The 18,909-nt window shown below is 39.3% G+C and overlaps 1 protein-coding gene across 4 annotated transcripts in view; it reads left to right on the forward strand.

Annotated features, from left to right (window-relative positions):
* Positions 1-8,712: 8,712 nt before the first annotated feature.
* The window catches only part of FHL1 (four and a half LIM domains 1), a 58,196-nt gene continuing 47,999 nt past the window's right edge, over positions 8,713-18,909 (forward strand). The window contains exons 1-2 of one of the 4 annotated variants that reach the window (XM_011382406.2): positions 9,326-9,487; positions 15,898-15,965. The gene's annotated coding sequence lies outside the window, so the exon portion shown is untranslated. Of the gene's footprint in view, positions 8,882-9,325; positions 9,488-15,897; positions 15,966-18,909 lie in introns of those variants that run through there. The other 3 variants (XM_011382408.2, XM_011382405.2, XM_011382409.2) reach the window with 3 other exon arrangements.

Genomic DNA, 18,909 nt, shown 5'->3' on the forward strand with positions numbered 1-18,909 from the left:
AAAACTCACAATTAGAACTAATAAATGAGGTCAACAAAGTTGCAGGGTACAAGGTCAATATGTAAAAATTATTATAATTCTACACACTAGCAATGAACAATGTAATTATGAAATTAAGAAAACAATTCCATTTATAACAGCATCAAAAGAACAAAATACTCAGGAATAAATTTAACAAAAAGTGTAAAACCTATACTCTTGAAAACTATAAACTATTGTTTAAACAAATCTTAAATAAATTGAAAAACATTCATTGTTAATGAATTAGAAGATTTAATTTATCAAGATGGCAATACTTTCCAAATTGATCTATAAATTCAATGCAATCCCTATCAAAATCCCAGTTGGCTTTTTTGCAGAAATTGATAAACATCACTAGTCATCAAGGAAATGCAAATCAAAACCACAATGAGATACCACTTCACACACACCAATATGGCTTTACTAAAAAAGACAGACAGCAACAAGTGTTGATGAGAATGTGGAGAAATTGGAACCTTCATACATTGCTATTGGGAGTATAAAATGGTACAGCCACTTTAGACAACAGTTTGACAGTTTCCCAAAAGCTTAAAAATAGAGTTACCATTTGACCTAGGAATTCTATTCCTAGGTATATATCCAAGAGAATTAAAAACATATGTCCATATAAAAACTTGTACACAAATATTTATAGCAGCATTATTCATAACAGCCCAAGAGGGAAACAACTCAAATGTTCTTCAAATATCTTTCGATTGATGAATGGATAAACAAAATGGAACAAACAAAATATCCATATGATGGCCTATTATTCAGCAATATAAAAGATGAACCTTGAAAACATTTTGCTAAGTGAAAGAGGCCAGACACAAAAGATCACATATTATATAATTTCATTTATATGAAACATCCAGAATAGGCAAATGCATGGAGAACGAAAGTATCAGTGATCTCCAGGAGCTGGAGAGAGGGGAGAAGGGGAAATGACTGAGGGAGTGACTGCTAGTGGGATTTCTTTTTAGATGATGAAAATGTCCTGGATAGTGGCGATGACTGCACAACTCTGTGAATACGCCAAAAAAAAAAAAAACCAATGAATTATACACCTTAAAAGGGTGAATTTTATGATAGGTGGTTATATTTCAATTTAAAAACAAATGAGTGTTAGCTAAGGCTACAACAGCAATCACATTGAAATATATAAATGTATCAAGTCAACATGTACAAAAACAAAACAAAAAGCAGAACTAAAATTACAAACAACCAAAATATCAGAGTTGGGAGGAGATAAGAGAAATTGCTTGGGAGAAGACTAGAGATACTCATTATGTCGGAGTAGATGATATAAATAGAATCTGTAAACTTCTAAAATGATTATGGTGTGCAGAGAAGAAGAGGAATAAAGCCATGACGATGATTCAAACAGATAAACAAAAATAAGATGAAAATGATGTATACTAATGGTACTGCTACTGTACATTAAACATAAAATCGTAAAAGAAACCAACTCATAATAGTGGTTGACTCGAGAGAGAGAAGGGAGGGTAGGGCTGAAGGCAGTGGCCAATATTAAATATTTATTTGCAATATTTAATTTATTTATTTTCTGAAAAAGAGAACTATGAACTGTTAAAAGCCATTAATTCTGAGTGGTGGGAGCATGAGTGTTTGTTATGCTATTCTTTGTACTTTTCTTTTTAAAAATGTCTGGAAGTTAAAAAAAAAACACAGGGAAATGTTCTGAATTCAATTTCCAACCCACTTTTATTGATTTCATGTGTAATACTAGCCGTCATAACTTTTATTTAACATGGTTTTTAGACTGCAAAAAGAAATGATTAATAATCATACTTGTGTAAAAATGGGCATGTCAAGGTGGAAAAGTGGGGAGGGAATCTAATATTTGCTGAATACCTACTACATGTCTAACATTGTGCTAGGTTCTTTACGAGTGGTATGTAATTTAATTTCATCCTCATATTAATCCTGTGATTTAGAGAATGCCAGTTCCAAATTGCAGATGTGGAAACTACGGTGAGGTAAATTAAGTCAACCTAGGTTATGAATATCATTGGAGATACATGAAGAATTGCTAGGAGTCTGGTGGCACATTCATTTGTAAAGAAATCAATGTCTCTAGATTCCCAGCTTTCTAAAATTGATCTGAGAACAATGAATCTTAGCAGGTGGGTTCTCTTTCCCCACCTCCTCTTTCCCAACAGCCCTTCTTTCATTTTACAAAAGAAAAACTATCCTCTCCCCCTACCCCTTTTCCTTAATCTGACTTTGGTGCATTGCCTGGGGGTTGGGGGGATGGGAGTGGGGGAAAGCAGGGCAGAGACCTCCCGGTATCGAACAAAGGGACCAGCCAAAATAAGAGTGTTGGTGTGGAAAAAGGAATGATCCTAATCACTGCTTAACAAGACCTTTTGCTTTGCTTTCAAGAAAACTGCTGAAGGATCTAAAGGAATTGTCAGCTAATAAATCATTAAAATTAATATTTGATGATAGATCACAATTGGATTTTGATACATAACTCAGAAGAAATACAAAGAATTGTGTGACAATGCTGTGAGAAAATTGTTTTTATTTTCTTCTACCTATTTCTTTGAACAAACTTCTTAGGGTTTACATTTTAAAAAAGGAAAAAATAATAAAAATAAAATCAATACCGAATCCTATCTCCTTCTAGCAATAGGTAATATTTAGTCACAAATGCATAAACTAATCGGAAAACACCTCATCCATCTTTAAGAGATACAATTCCAAAACATGTTTACGTTGCATATTTGAATTATATATCAAGTTTTATAAAATAAAGTGTTTTATCTGTTGTGTACTAAGGATAAGTCTATCCATAAAACGTTTTCTTTAAAAATCATGAAGCTTTATAGTGATAGGAAATTTTAAAAATTAGTTTTAATTGTTATGGCTAATAGTGAGAATGTAAACTGGTGCAGCCACTATGGAAAACAGTATGGCGGTTCCTCAAAAAATTAAAAATAGAATTACCATATGATCCAGCAATTCCACTTCCGGGTATTTACACAAAATAAACAAAAACACTAACTCGAAAAGATATCTGCACCTCCATGTTAATTGCAGCATTATTTAAAATAGCCAAGATATGGAAACAATCTAACTGCCCATCCCCAGATGAATGGATAAAGAAGATGTGAGATACACACACACACACACACACACACACACACACACACACACACTGGAATATTATTCAGCTATAAGAAAGAATGAAATCCTGCCTTTTGCGATAGCAATAGATAGACCTTAAGGGCATTATGCTAAGTGAACTAAGTAACACTAAGAGACAAATACCATATGACCTCTCTTAAAAAATCTTAAACAAACAAACAAATAAATAGAAACCAAGGTCGTAGATACAGAGAACTGATTGGTGGTTAACAGAAGCAGGAGGTGGGGGTGGGAGAAATAGGTGAAGAAGGCCAAAAAGAAAAAAAAATAATTTATGTTCATATTTTTGTTGCAGAGTAGTATATGGAGTAATCAAAAAACAGACTTAATGATAAAATATATACATTAAGGCAAAATTTTGTGGGCAAAGTGGAATGGAGATAGGGTTTAAGGAGAAAAAAAGAATTATGTACAATTTCCAACTGTTAAGATATATTAATCATGTATTTTTCAAATAGTTGATGGTGGGCATGAAACAACTATTGTATTCATATTCAATTAGACAGACTCAAAAAAGTGACATACCTCTTTATTTTAAAATGTCGATATTTACGATACACTAAAAATATCGTCCTTTGTAACTATTTAAGCATGGGATGAAAACAGATTTAGATATCAATTTACAATATGTAAGGAGGTAAACAGTTTTTCAAAATTATTTTAGGAAGCATGTGAACAAGCACTTTTTTGTTTTTAGTCTTTTTAAAACTTTTTAAAAATTTTATTAAATTTATTGAGATGACATTGGTTAATTAGATTATACAGGTTTCAAGTGTAGAATTCTGTAGTACATCATTTGTATATTGCATTGTGTGCTTACCACCTAAAGTCAGGTCTTCTCCGTCGACATGTATTTTTTAGTCCTTCTCTTTTTAGTATAGTCATTAGCAAAAAGTTTGAAGACGCCTGAGTTTATAACTTGCCCTTGGCCATACAACCAATAAGTGGCCAAGCTCAGAATTAAACTCCTGTCTGCAAGATTTCAAAGCTTGTGGTCCTTTGACTATACCCAAGAAACTAAGGATTCTATGAATGCTGGTTTTACTTAAACTCCATTCAGTTTAGAAACAATTTATTTGGTTGTCTAATACGAACAAGGCTGTGTGCTGGGTGCCACTAGATATACAATAGTGATTACGGCATTTTATTCAAGTAGCTGAAAACTTTATAGGAGAGATAAACTCTCTTCATAAAATCCTTATATAAGGTTAAATGTAATAGGAGAAAGAGACATTTTGAAAAATGCTATGAGAAAAGTGAGAGATTACTTTTAGCTAGGGTATCAGAGAGGAGCTCAAGCAGGTTCTGGCCTCAGATAGATGGGTCTTTGTAAAATGGACAGAATTTGGACTAGGAAGACTGAAGTTAAGAGAAGGTAGGGAGGATTCATTCATTCATTCATCCATCCATTCTCCAAGAACAGTTAACTGGAGACATATCAACCAAATATAATAAATGAGCCTTTAAAAGTATCCTGGTTGAAATAAACTGTAAAAAACATTTGGAAGACATTTGGAGAATTCTGAATCCTGACTGGGTATTTGCTGATATTAAGGAATTTTAGTTCATTGCTTTGGGGTGTAATAATGACAGCACGCTTATGTTAAAAAAAAAAAAAAAGAAAGAAAGAAAGAAGAAGAAAGTCTTTATTTTTTAGTAATATGTGCTGAAATGTTTCTGAATGGACTGACATGATGTGTTGCATTTGCTTTAAAAAAGTCTAGTGTGTGTATTGAGAGAATGGGTAGATGAATGTAAATGAAATAAAACTGGTTGTGTTGATAATTGTAAAAGCTGGGCGTTGGGTACTTGTAAGTTCATTATACCACTTTCTCTATTTTGAATATGTTTATAATTTATCAAAATGAAATACTAAAAAAAGAAATATTAATTTAATGCCTACCATGTTCTAAGAAACTGGAGGTGTAAATAGGAAAGACATATTGTCTGCCCTCAAGAAGCCTATCATCCGGTGGAAGAAGTAGACCTCTGGAATTATCAGGTTTGTAAACAATTACCGGTTATACTAACAATATAAACCAAGTGCCATGGTTTATGCACTAATTAATCCTGAGTTTGCCTAGGAAGCCTTGGAAGAGGAGGTGAGGTTTGACTTTTCCACAAGTGGAATTTATAAGACTTGGCAATTTATTGGACATGAAGAAGGCGTCGAAGGTAAGTAAGGAAGCTTTTATCTTGGGCACCTGTAGGGGGCTAGGGGTGGTATGCCATTAACACAGATACAGAATACAGGAAGAGAAATAGGTCAGGGTGGGGGCAGGCAAAGGGGAGATAGATACCTGTTAAATGCACAGATGTCCAAGAAGTCATTGAAACTCTATTCTAGGCAGAAGGAACCACAGTAACAAAGGTTTCCAGAGTAAGGAATGCATAGGATGCATTTCAAAATCCTCCTAGATCCTAGACTGATGACCCATAGGGACTGAGAGAGAAGTGGGAGGGAAGGCTGTCTGGAGAGGTAGATATGTTACACCGGGCTCTCCATTGCCTTGATGTGTGGTGATCATGAAATGGAGCAATTGTCTGTAGGCTTGAGGCCCCTTGTGGAAGGAGACACTTGAACTCTGTGATTTCCATTGATAGGGAAAAGTCATTGAGATGGAAAACTCATCATTACTTTGAAAAAAAAAATCGCTTCCTAGAAAGAAGCGGCCACTTTGGATGACCACAGTAAAAGTGGTTAAATCTGTTCTGTCACTGTTTTGGAAGTGTAGTATACTGGTTTGGATTGTGGGCTCTGGAGCCACACTACTTGGTTTTAAATCCTGGCTCCAGAGTTGCTTAAACTTTTTCAGCCTCAGTTTTCTCATCTGCACAGTAGGGATAATAGTATCTGACATGAACAGTAAATAAAATGCAGAGTAAATAAATGATGCATGTAAACTGTCTGGTATATATTACACTTTCAATAACTTAGAATCATTAGTCATAATGGTATTTTGAAAAGAAGGTAAAGAACTTGATTATTTTGTGTATGCTGATAAATGCTTTGTATTTCCTTCCAAGGGTGCTTTAAATTCTGTTGAAATCTAAGAGCCTTCTCCTCATGCCTATTTTCTTACTCAAACAGAAATGAAAAAGATCAGATCTGAGATCATACATCTGAATCTAGCCATCCTGAAAGAAATTAAACAAATTTCTTTTTGCTCCTTGATGCTGGAAACACATTAACAGAATGTAGCACACAAATTCACAATTTGGGAAGCCTTTTTTCCTTTTATTCATTTTGCTTATGCTAAGTGAACTAAGTCACACTAAGAGACAACACAGTCTCCCACATATTTTAAGTGGAACAATGTGTTCCCATGACCCACAAAAGTTGAGTGCAAATCCGAGGAGATGAAATGTTAAGAGGCAGGCAGCACTGACTTTGGGTATAGACCAAGCCTGGGCAATGTGGGAGATTCGTGCCTTGCAGCTAGTAGGAACACATCATGAGTATCTGCAGAAGGGAGGAAGAGATGAAAGAAGTGGGGGAGGCAGAAAAGAAGGTGGAAGTCAGAAAAGAGGGGAAAGGAAAGATGGAGAAAGAAAGTGGGAAGAAAGGGGTCTTGTGAGGAATGAACGACAACTAAGACTGATGAAGTGCCAAAGGATGGCCAGAAGTTTCCTTGGAAGAAGGTCTTTCATCCAAAACCCTTGAGCTTGGGCACCTCTTGGCTATTTTGGGGCTGGGGGCTGGGCTGGTATTATATTTGGGGAGTTACCTGCTCCGGAGCTGATTGTTCTTGAGATCAGGGTGGGGTGGATCAGCTTCTGTTTTTCCTAGCAAGTGTGAAACTGGAGCTTCTCTGACCATCCAGAAAGACCAAACTTCAGTGCTTCTGAGGGTTTGGAATGGGAAAAGGAGAGGCTCAAGCCCCTGGTTTATGCTCTCTCCTAAGGGAGGCCAGCACCCAGTTTGTGCACTGTGGTGAAAATAGGAGTCATCAGACTGAATTTGCCTGATCTTTACACACAGCCAGCTGCTCCCTACCCCACCACCTGACCGGCAAATATCTCCATGGTCTTTATAATAGGGAATGCCTTTCAGCAGGTGGGGGGCCCATCCCTCCTTGTGGAATCCAACTTTCATTTCATCTCCGGCAGGGACTCAACTCCTTTTGTAAGCCCTTTTCTCTCATCAGTAATCCCTCCCTACTGATTGTTCCTAAACATACTCTCATATGTCAAATTAAAAAGGGAGAATCTTCTTTTGTCCCTACCTGTCCCTCCTGTTCCACTCCACTTCTGTTCCCCTTTACAGTGAAATGTCTCAAAACGGTTGTCTATACTATGTTGTCTCTACTTCAACTTTAATTCCCTCTTCAAACCCTTCCACTTCCCACAACAGGCACATCTTAATCTAAACTGCCATCAGTTTTGACAGAGACTATTGGAAAAACTCCTTAACTAGTTCCCATGTTTCAATTTTCAATCTCTTCTGAATCTTTCTCCACATGGTAGTCAAGGCTGTCTTTTAAAAATATGTCAGGCCTGGAATACTACTCAGTAATAATAATAATAATGATAATAATAATAATAGTAATAATAATAATAATAATAAAATAAATTAATGGCCACCAATGTTGAGGGACTGAGGGGACTGGGGAAGTAGCTGTGGCTATAAAGGAGCAACAGGATGAATCCTTATAATGATGCAACTATTTTATATCTCGACTGTAGTGGTGGGTACATGAGCCTACACATGTAATAAAATTGTATAGAATTAAATACACACACGAGTGAAAGTAAATCAGGGAAATCTGAATAAGATTGATAGATTGTACTAATGTCAATATTCTGGTTGTCATCTCATTATAGTTTTGCATTGGAGGAAAATGGGTAAGGGGTACATAGGATCTGTTTTATTTCTTATAAAAGCATGTCGATCTACAGTTTTCCCAAAAGAAAATAGAAATAGAAATCAGATCATGTCATGCCCCAGGGTAAAGCCATTCATTCGATGGCCTCCCATTTATTTTGGAATAAAATGGTCTGCTCAGTGACTAGGATGCAGTCACCCTGACAATCCGTCCAATCTTATATATGCTGCTCTCCCCAGCTCTTGTGGTGTCCATTACAATCACCACCTTAGTTCCAAGACATCAAGATTTGCCCCCTCCTTCTGGCTTTCGTACATCTGCTCCCTCTTTCTGGAGGGATTTTTTTCTTGGCTCTTTTTTATGTTTGCTTCTTTCGTAATTCTCAGAACTCAGCTTACATGCCGCCGCCGCTGCCGTCTACTTTCTAACCACAGTTTGCACCCTCTTCCTGCACAGGTCTTATCCCAGATTTGATTATTTTCTCAATTCTTTATCGTCTGTCTTCCGAATTAGATTGCAAGCTCCCAGGGCAGGGTGGAGAGTATTCTTCAGGATTCCACGCTGTCCTCCCAGCGCGTGGCACAGTGCTTGGCACATGGTGACAGCTCAGTAAACTGAATGTTGAGCGAATGAATGAGTAGCCACGTGCCGCTGCCGTCAGTGCTTTTCTGAGTAATGTAAAACCCTCTGGATGGTGGCATTGGGTTTATGGCTGGGGCTCCTTTCACTCCCTCCTTCTTGTTACTGAGGGGAAGGGTCACCAGTGGATCCTTCGGCGCCACTCCAAACCACGGGTTCCCGCAATCTGAGGCGAAACGGGGTGCGCTCCGGCCCGGGGCCGCTTTGCAGGGATTACACAGGTTAGTAGGGGCCCCTGGTGAGGCCACCTTCGCTCGACTTCCTTTGTTACTCCCACCTCCCCTGCCCTGGGCGAGGCTGCCTGCAGTGACTCGTGACTCCCTGCCGGGCTCGAAGGCTGCGGCGCGGGGGAGGAGGGCTCTGGGCGCCCCCAGCCCGCCCTCCTTTCCAGGCTGGAGCCGGCCCTCTGGGGTGGCGCTCGCCACCGCCTCTTTGCGGCCACCTTGTCCGCGCGCCCGAGACTTGCTGGCAGCGCAGCCACTCCCGAGGCAGGGGCACGTGGGCACGTGGGCACGCGGGGTGCGTGGCGCTTCCGCCCCCGGCCCTCTGACTGACCGGCCCCCACACGCGAGCGCGCGCCCCGTACCGCAGCCCCCGCAGGCAGAGCCCTGCCTGGCGCGCGCCCCGCCCCGCCCAGGGCCAGCCGCGCCCGCGCCGCCCCTGCGCACGCTCCCTCCCCTCTCCGCCCCTCCCCTCACGCCCCTCCCGCGCCCTACATCCCGCGCCCGGCCGAGGGGGCTCAGTCCGCCACCGCGCCTCAGCGTCTCGGCCTGTGTGCAGGCAGCGGCCGCCGCTGGGACAGCTGTGCTGCCGAGCATCCCCAGACAGTAAGCCCGCTTTCTCTCTGCGTGTGCATGCGTGTGTGCCTCCCGCCAGCCGGCCTGAGTCCCCGGGGACCCGCTGCCCTCCTGCCCTGCCACGGCCACCGCCGCTCGGGGCTGCTTGGCCTTCCTGAGCCCGCTACCTGCGGCCTCCGGGCCTCGGCCGCCTGGCCGGGGAGAGGGCTGGGGGCGCACCCGGCTGCGGGCTGCGGGACACCGGCTAGGGGTTCCCCTCTGGTGCGTGCCTCGGCCTCCCTTAGGCTTTCGCCAAGGTGGTGGCGGGAGGTGGGAATGGGGAGCTACTGGGGAGGGAGCAGGGTGGAGGTGGAGGGAGTGGGACCGAAAGGGGGCTCTCCGTGTTTGCCTCTGCGGAATGGTGGAGAGGGACGAAAGGGGGGGCGGGCGTTGGTTTTCTCACCCTGGATGGCGGGCAGTGGGGGTGGGGCGAAGCGGGGGTACCTCTTGGTTTTCTCAACAAGGGTAGCTAGCAAGGTTTGTCAGGAGCAGGTGAAGGTGAAGTGGGGGGCTCCCCTTGGTTTTCTCATCAAGGATGGCGGAGATTGGGATTGGAATGAGGCGGGACCTGCCTTGGTTTGCTCCACGAGGATGGCAGGGGCGGGGATACGAGGGAGTGGAGGTGAGGGGCTCGCCTGGCTTTTCTCCACGGAGATGCTGGAGTGGGTTGGAGGAGTGCGGGGTGCTGGGAGAATTAGGAGGGAGGGGTAGAGCCCACTATACTTCTCTTTAATAGAGTGGCAGGGGAGCGGCTGGTGTTGGCGAGTGGGGGTGGGGAAAATGAGAGATTTCACCTCCAGTGTGGAACCTGGAGGAGCAAGAGGAAGGTTCTGTCACGTGGATTGAGCCTTAGAAGGTGGCTTTTCAAAATTGCATGTTGTGAGCTTTCCGTCTCAAAAAGCATGAAATGCCTGCAAGGTGCCGTCTGTTCTAGGCTCTGGGAGAGCGCTTTCTGCTTTCGAAGTTTCTCTTTCCCGTCCATCCCTCGCGGCTTCTCATCGTCCAGGACTAGGTAGACGTTTGGAAATCAGCTAAGGAAGATTGTGTGTGGTTGGGGTTCATTGCTATTATTTTCTGCATTTGGAACTGTGCGAGTTTCTTGGGGTTGTTTTGATTGCCCTTTACAATAAAAACCCTGTACCAAGGAGACCCCTTGGGAAAGAAAAGAACAAGATTTATTAAGGGGACTCCAGGTTTGGTTTTTGAATTTCCTGAAGGGCAAGAGATCCGTCGTTGTAGCATTTTGCTCAGCTTTTAGAAGAGGTCGAAATAGAAAAACGTAGTATGTCTTTGCTGGGAGGTCCCCTATAATCATTTAAATTATTCCATCGGGGTTATCCGAGCCCCCTTTGATTTGAATTTGGACTAGATCCAGTGTTCCTAATTGGAGCCATCATTTTGTAATTGCCTGTAATTCTTCCCTGAGTTATCAAATCTATGGCAAGCTTATAGAGCAGCAGGAATATTTTTTTCCGTTATCTTGATTAAGACAGTTTTAATGTAAGTTTTATGTTGTTCCTTCGAACCGTGAACATTTGCAGAATAGTGTAAGTTTGAATTATGGGCCCCTTGAAATTTTGCAAAGCCTTTCCCTCCTAAACTTGTCTTCTCTGGGAACAGAACCCACCCCATTCTTTACACTGAAGAAGCAAGGGCTTCTGGGATGGTAGCATTGCCTTTGGAAACCCATGCTCTTATTTGCTTAAGAAGAATACATATTAAGAAGGCATAGGCCTTTAATGTGGTGAGGCCATACGTGCCTTCCCATTTTGGTTACATAAGGTTCCAATATAGTCTTTACCTTCAGTCTTTAAAAATGCTTAGTTAACATTTTTAAGAGCAAATATAATCTTTATGCAACAAGAAATTGGTCAGATAGGCCATGATTTGTACAAACCACCTCAATAAATATATAGTCTAATACTACCATATAGATTCTGTAGTCATATCTGGTTTTTGAAATCCTAAGCTACCATTCCCATATTTAATTTTTGGAGAAGGAAAATACTGAGTTTCTTTTTTTTCAACCAAGTCTAGATTTTTGAGTGAAACATCAAAAAAATGTAAGATTTAAATTGGTAAAATTCCTCTTATACGATACCAGTGTATTGGAACTAATTTAATAAGTATCAAACTAATGGACCACTTAAATAAGATAATTATTTGTTTGCTGAAAGTGCTAAACTGGAAATGTTTTAAGTGGAAATAGAGATTTGGGTTTTAAAGTTTGACGAAAATACATTTAAATAAACATTATTTTATGCACCATTTCTAATGTTAATGTGATACACATTCTATGCATAGGCAGCGATCTAAAAATGGTACAGTTGACCCTAGAAAAACACAGGTTTGAACTGCGGGGTCCACTTATACATAGATCTTTTTTCAATAAATACCCAAACTATTTTCAGTCTTCCCTCGGGAGTCCACAGATACAGAGGGCCGACTGTATGCATTTGTCTTCGCCATTTTATATACGAGACTTGAGCAACCGTGGATTTTGATATCTGGCGGGGGGGCGGGATCCTGGAACCAATCCCCCCATGATACTGAGTAATCATTTAAGTCTTTGCGGAGTCAAAAGTTATACGTGGATTTTTTTTTTTAACCATGCAGAGGTCAGTGTCCCTGATCCCTGTGTTGTTCAAGGATCAACTGTACCTTTAAAAATACAATTTAAGTCTGATTGTTTTTTCTCTTATGAATAGAGTGCTTAGAGAGGTAAAATCTTTTATAGAGCGAAGCATGTTGATGGGTGGTGGTCCTCAAGTTTCTGTAGACAAAAGAGTAAATGGAGTGTCTTTTACCAAGAATTTTGAGAACCTTTTGTTTCCCCTGAAGGACTGGAGAGAAAAAAAAAAGGTGAAGACATTTCAGAAATTATCACATATATGATCAAATATCTTTCTAAGTAACCTTAAAGATTTTGCTAACATCCATTTGAAAAGTAATTTGTAAATCAAGACTTTGCGTGAGAAACTGACCCTCGCCCCTAAGGTTTTGACATAAAAAAAAAAAAGTTTGTTGAAAGAATGGGAGCCAAGAGACTGATCTCGGTTTTCCTGCCCTCCACTTCCCAGTTCCCTGCTTCCCCACACCCCTCCCTTTTTCCCCTCTGGTGCCAGCAACATTGGCTTTTATAACCCTGTGGGAGTTGAACAAATGTTGGCGCTTGCTTGAACTTTAGGCCTTATCTATTTGGCTGCTTTCCCCAACTTTTGCCTACAAGATTTTTTTGGTTAATTGAACTTTCCAGTTGTTTAGATTTGGGGTAAAAGGGAATAGACTCTAATTATTTTCTCTTAAAAGATCTTTTCTTTCAGCTCCTGTTGGATGAGAGCAAAGAAAGGTTTGTGGGTTTTTTTTTTTTGGTAAATGGAGTACTTAATTAAGCAGAATATATGACCATTCATTTATTCAACAAACATTTACTGAGTTACCACCTCTGCCGGAGTCTCTGTGCTAGGTGCAGGGGTGCACAGTGGATAAGTAATGGCTCCTGCCTTCCGGTGTACTTATTAAATGAAATATAGACAACGAATTTGTTGTGAATAATCAAGAGTTGTACAGAGTCTTTTGGGTGTTAACATAGCACTTTATATTATATACATTAAACATGCTTCAGCCATGCAAACAGTGGAGTCATTTCTTTTCAGGGAATTGTTCACTGCATAAATTTTATCTTACCTCCCCACTCAGACATACTTTCCATTTTGTGTAATAGTATGGTTTATAAGTCATCTTAAGGTCTATGGCCTTTTTAAAAATGATAAGCTTTAGGTAAAATAAATATGACATAGCAGATTTTTTAATATTTTAGTTCAGCGTTTTGTATCACTGTATAGAGAAGTGAGAAGAGGACGGCCAGGCCAGTGTTCCTTCCTGTGACTTAAAGCATCTTATAACAGCAAATTGGGTCAAAAAAATATTTTTTTGTGGTAAACTTTGAGTTATGGATAATAATGGATGGCAGAATGCAGAAGAGTGGATAATACTAAATAGCAGCTCAAGTAAACCCTTTGTCCTCCTTCAGGGCTACCTTCTGAGATCTCTGAGAATTCCTGTTTTTGAATAGTGCTAGACCATTTTTTAACTGAGGCACTTTTGCCCCCAGGGGACATTGAACAACACCCAAAGACATTTTTTGCGGTCACAATTTGGAGTGCAGTATGCCACTGAGAGACCAGATATGCTGCTTTAACATTCTGTAGCACACAGGGCAGCTCCCCCACACAACAAAGAATGATCTGACCCAAAAAGTTAATAGTGCTAATGTTGATGTAATTTCCTCTACAAAATGCAGTAAAACCTAACTTCAGACTTCAGGAGAGTAGAGAACAATGACGGTGTCTTGATGTGACTTGAGTAGTTGGCTGAGTTCACTTTTCTAGTCTTAAAAGTGACTAGTTTCCATACATGGACCTGAGTAATTAAAAAGACCAATAACAGCTACCATTTATGGTAATTTGTGCCAGGCACTTGTATATACGGTACTTTTCTTCATTTTATAAATGAAGAACCAGGCTCAGAGAGATGAAGTAACTTGCCTTAAGTCTCACAGCTGGTCAGAGTTGGAAGTGCACATCAAAAGTGAGATTGTCATACTCCTCAGAAGTTCATGGTTTTGAGCACAGTGTCATACTATCTCCCTTGTGGCATGCTCTATTCAAAATTTTAAAATTGCTACATGTCCTATATACCATTGAGCTTGTTTGAGAGTAATTAAAACCACGAATGTTAAATTCGATCATACTTAGAATAAGTCACCAGGAGTAGGGAGGAGAAAGGGAACTAACATTGTCTAAAGCCTTACTATAATTTTGGAAATACTCGAGTTGAATTTACACCCATTATGTAATTTGATCCTCACAACAACTCTGCAAAGTGGTTATGATGCACATTTCACAGACAAGGTTAGTTAAATAACTTGTCTAAGATTGCATAACTAATACATGGCAGAGTTGGGATTTGAACTTAAGTCCCGTGACTAAGTCATTGTCCCCTGCTGCTTACTTTAAAACTTGGGGTTGATAAAGGGTGTGAGTTGAGGGAGGCTGCAGAAAGGTGAGTAACTGTCCCTGTAAAAAGTAATTTCAGAGGTAACGTGTTATAGATGATGGATTATATTTAGGTAGAGAATGGAAAGGTCAATTACTGTACCTTCCTCAACTGAAGAGAACAGAGTTCAACATGGAATTTGTTCTGGAGATCTATCCAAACCAAGCCTGTTGTTGTCATTTAGGAGAACTTCATTCTCTGTCTTACTGGAATTTTTAAAACACTTTTTTGATAACCATAAAAATGGATGTTACCAAATTGTGTTTAGATCCTTTCTGCAGCTCACCTTCTACCTTTCCTAGGACTGTTGTACAGAACTTAGTAATGGTAGAGTTTGGTTTTGTCATCTTACATAGTTTAAACATTTGTTTTTGCTATAGAAGTTGTCAGAAGTTCTTTTTATTAAAAAAAAAAGTCATCAGGTTCATACGTGTGTGTTTTCCATACAGGGTGTTATGTTTTGTTTTGACAGCTAAATATTTATTTTAACATTTGATGTCATATTTTAGAGCATAAAAAGAGGAAAAATAAGAAACAGCCCTTTAGCGATCATATTTTGTCTGGCAAGATTTTTTTTTCGTGGGTAGAAGAAGGACCTCATGTTTCATTTCACTTACTTTAAATTGGAAAGGAATTTTAAACATAATTCTCAAGGGCCAGGATGCTGGGGAAAAAAAAATGTTATTTAGATAAAACGCACGTTTTGATTTCCACATAGGACTGTGAGGCATAGATTCTGATTGTAATAATAATGTCCTGATTCTGACTACGGCAGTCAGCCACTTGGGTAATCAACCACTGTGTATGGACATGCATTGTGATACTGCCTGATTTTGTCCTCTGCTCCCCGCTGCCAATCATTTCAGAGTAGACTTGAGAGATCTGATAAGACTTGTAAGAATACAGTAATCCTTTTGAAAATCTAATTTTTTAATAATAAGAGTGGTACTTTTTCATTGTAGAAAATACAGAAAAGCCTAAAGAAGAAAATAAGAATCAGTTATAATCTACCATCCAGAAATTAGTGACAATGTTTTATATTTCTTTTTAAAATGCAGTGATTTTTTTTTTAAATAGTGGACTCAAGTCCATTGCAAAATCTCCAACTTAAAAGTGTAATCTTAAGTTATTTTTTAAACCTAACCAAAAGATTTTCTGAATTATCATTTCATCTCTAGATAGAAGTCATGATTCTAAGGAGTGAAATGAGAATGCTGCCAGGGAGTTGGAGAACTGTCCTGTGGCCTCTTTATGTAATCTTAAAACTTCTCTTTCTACAACTTGAGTGATAGAATTTCAGTGCTAGAAGGGGCTGTCAGTATCCACTCCCCTTCATTTTACAGATGAGGAACTGGAGGCTCACAGAGGTCAAGTACCTGATCCAACAGAAGTTTTAGGTCCTCCAGAGTAGGTAAGTTTTTATTTCCTAATTACAAACTTTGCACAGTCAATAACTTTTTGTTGGCTTGTCCCTCAAAAGAACAAGCTTTTATGGTGGAAGTGTATTAACTATACTAAAGGATACCAAAAAGACCAAGTATTTCCTAATTTCAGAAAATGGTCAAACCAGTTGTGAGCAGTATAGGAATTTTCCATATTATTTGCTTTATTGAAATTGAAGATTAGAGATGGAGAACCTCTTTTGTGCATCTGTCCCTCAGTTTAATTTCCCCTGGCCTATGGGGCAAGTACCAAGTACCAAGGCATATCAAACATGTCTGTAGTCACAGAAATGAAAAACGAATTTATATGAGTCTTTACACATGGTAGCCTGGAAAACCACAATTAGAGCTATTGCTGCACAATTTTTTTTTCTTTATAAAATGAGATCTGTTAAAATTATGGGAAAGAAATTTTAAAGATTGCATATTCCAAACTTAGGTAGGAAGTTAACAAATTATAGCAAATACTGGGTCATTAACACACACACACACACACAAATTGTTTTAATCTGGCGCTATTAAAAAATAAGTTCTTTAGCTTTCCTCCCTCTCTTTCCCTGCCCTTTTCGTTTCTTTCTGCAGTTATGTGGCTCACTCTTTGTGTCTCCTTTGTGTGTATGTCTGTTTCACTCTGGGGGTGACTTTCCAGCTGATTCCACTTTCCTTTTTTTCCCCTCTGGCTCTCTGTGTATCCACATCAAGTTCATCTGCCGCTGTGTCTCCCTTATCCCCCATTCACCAGTATTACAGTTGCCCCAGCCTGGACTGGGCCAGGTCTGTTTTTCAGCCTGGGATGGGCAGGGAAGCTGCTGTCCAGAGCAGGTGTGTGCTGAGAAGAGCTGGTATCACTTGATACAGAAATGTCACTGATAAAACAGAATTAAACAAAATACGACCAGAGGTTACATATGCTCTATAAACATGTGAACCTGTGAACACGAAATCATCCCTTCTCTACAGCCAGGGCCCCAGCAAATGCCAAAGCTCCATGAAATAATGAATGTGGGATACTCATTGCCAGAGGCTTACTATTTGAACAAATGAGAAAATTGTACCCTAGCCTAAGGGTGTGTTCTTAAGTAGTTTTCATGCCTGTTCCTCATTATTACCTGCTAATGAGTGTGTGAATTGTCAGTGAGCAACCAGCTCTTCCAGTTTCCTGTAGCACACTGTACACCTCTTAGAAAATGGATTTTCCTCATATAAACCAAAGAGATTTGCTTGTACTTTATTTTTGAAGTACTATAGGTATAAAATGCACAGAGAGAAGATATGTGTATACTCTTTTTTTAATGAACTGAAACCTAAAAGAAAATATCAAACATCAAAATAACTCTACTAATTATAGAATTTTTATTTTATTTACCCACATAAAAACTCTCTAGATCTTATATTTATTCTAAGACATAAAGTGGTCCATAGATACTCTCTCTAATCACAAGAATTTGTAATATCCACACAGTTTTATGTTTACTTTTCAATAATAAGGAAATGAGAGGTGGGGGTGCAGCGGTTTTATCATCAAGGTTTTTTTTGACAAGGATGATACAAACCTAAATTTCTGTGCTCCATTAATTAATAAGTTTTGTCAATCACTTTTAGTTTTAGAATTTGGATAAGGCTGTTTGACTCCTGTCGAATTTTAAATGTGTGATTTATTAGGAAGACATTAAGGATTGATTTTTCAGTGACTCTCTGCCAGGCTTAGCTTTACACATCATTCTTGCTTGTGAAACTGATTGCTAGTGTCTGCCTATAGACATAATCAATCATCTGGGTTCTCATGTGGCCAGGTGAACTGAAATAACAGATGGCTCCCATCCTCCAAGGTTACTTAGAGACTCCAAAGTACACACACACACACACACACACACACACACACACACACCCATAAATTATGAAGTCTCAAATATCATATCACTAAGACATAGTAATGAATTTAGACAGTTGAATTAACAAAATTCTGTTTTTCAACCGTTTCTAAGAAATACTTTGTAAATAATTATAATTTCAAATACTTAAAATGATAAAATAAAGACCTCAGCCAGATAGCTTCCGGAAGCTTAGGAGATACTGTAAGTCCCTTGGCAAATATTCTGTATCTCCAGATGCCAGGGTCAGTTCAAGATTTCAGATACTAGGCCCATTCCCTTCTAGACTACAAGAAGCTCTACCTCTTTTTAAGGAAGGAACTAGGAAGGAATTTTCCAATGTTGTTAAGCACACCTAACCACACTAAGGAAAGAAACCAAGTGGCCAAAGCAGTAGGAGGCAAAAGCTTGTATTTGTTTTGCATCTGTAGATAAAGCAATCTGCCTTTGTTTAGAGCCACTTTTTTAATATCAACCTTTCCCCTACTTTATTAAAGAATAATTAACAAATATAAATGTATATATTTAAAAGGTACAATCTGATGATTTGGTATACATATATATTGTGGAATCATTATCAATGTAAGTTAATATCAAATTTATTGAGTATTGCTTACATACAGAAAACTATCCACTTAAGGCATATAATTTGATGAGTTTTGGCAGATGTAAATAACCATGAAACCACTGTCACAAACCCCCACAAAAGTTTCCTTGGGTCCCTTTTACGGTACATTCTTCTCTTTGTGCATGGCCCCAGGCAAACCACTGAGCTGCTTTTGTGTGAGAACCACTTTCTAAATTTAGATTTGAAAATTTGTGGATCCCTCTCTAGCCAAAGACCAGATTTATATCTAAAATGCAATTTTCTTCTCTATGTTTAAGGTAAACTAATACTATCCCAATTGTGTAAAAACGAATACCTAATAATTTTGCATGCAAGTAAACTGCAGCATCATTATTAAATAATCACATTACATACTTGGATTGAAGGGAAATTACAGCAAAAAGCGAAACAATTCTGATAAAATAGAAAAATGGT

Source organism: Pteropus vampyrus, unplaced genomic scaffold (assembly GCF_000151845.1).
Source record: "Pteropus vampyrus isolate Shadow unplaced genomic scaffold, Pvam_2.0 Scaffold472, whole genome shotgun sequence".
NCBI lineage: Eukaryota > Metazoa > Chordata > Mammalia > Chiroptera > Pteropodidae > Pteropus > Pteropus vampyrus.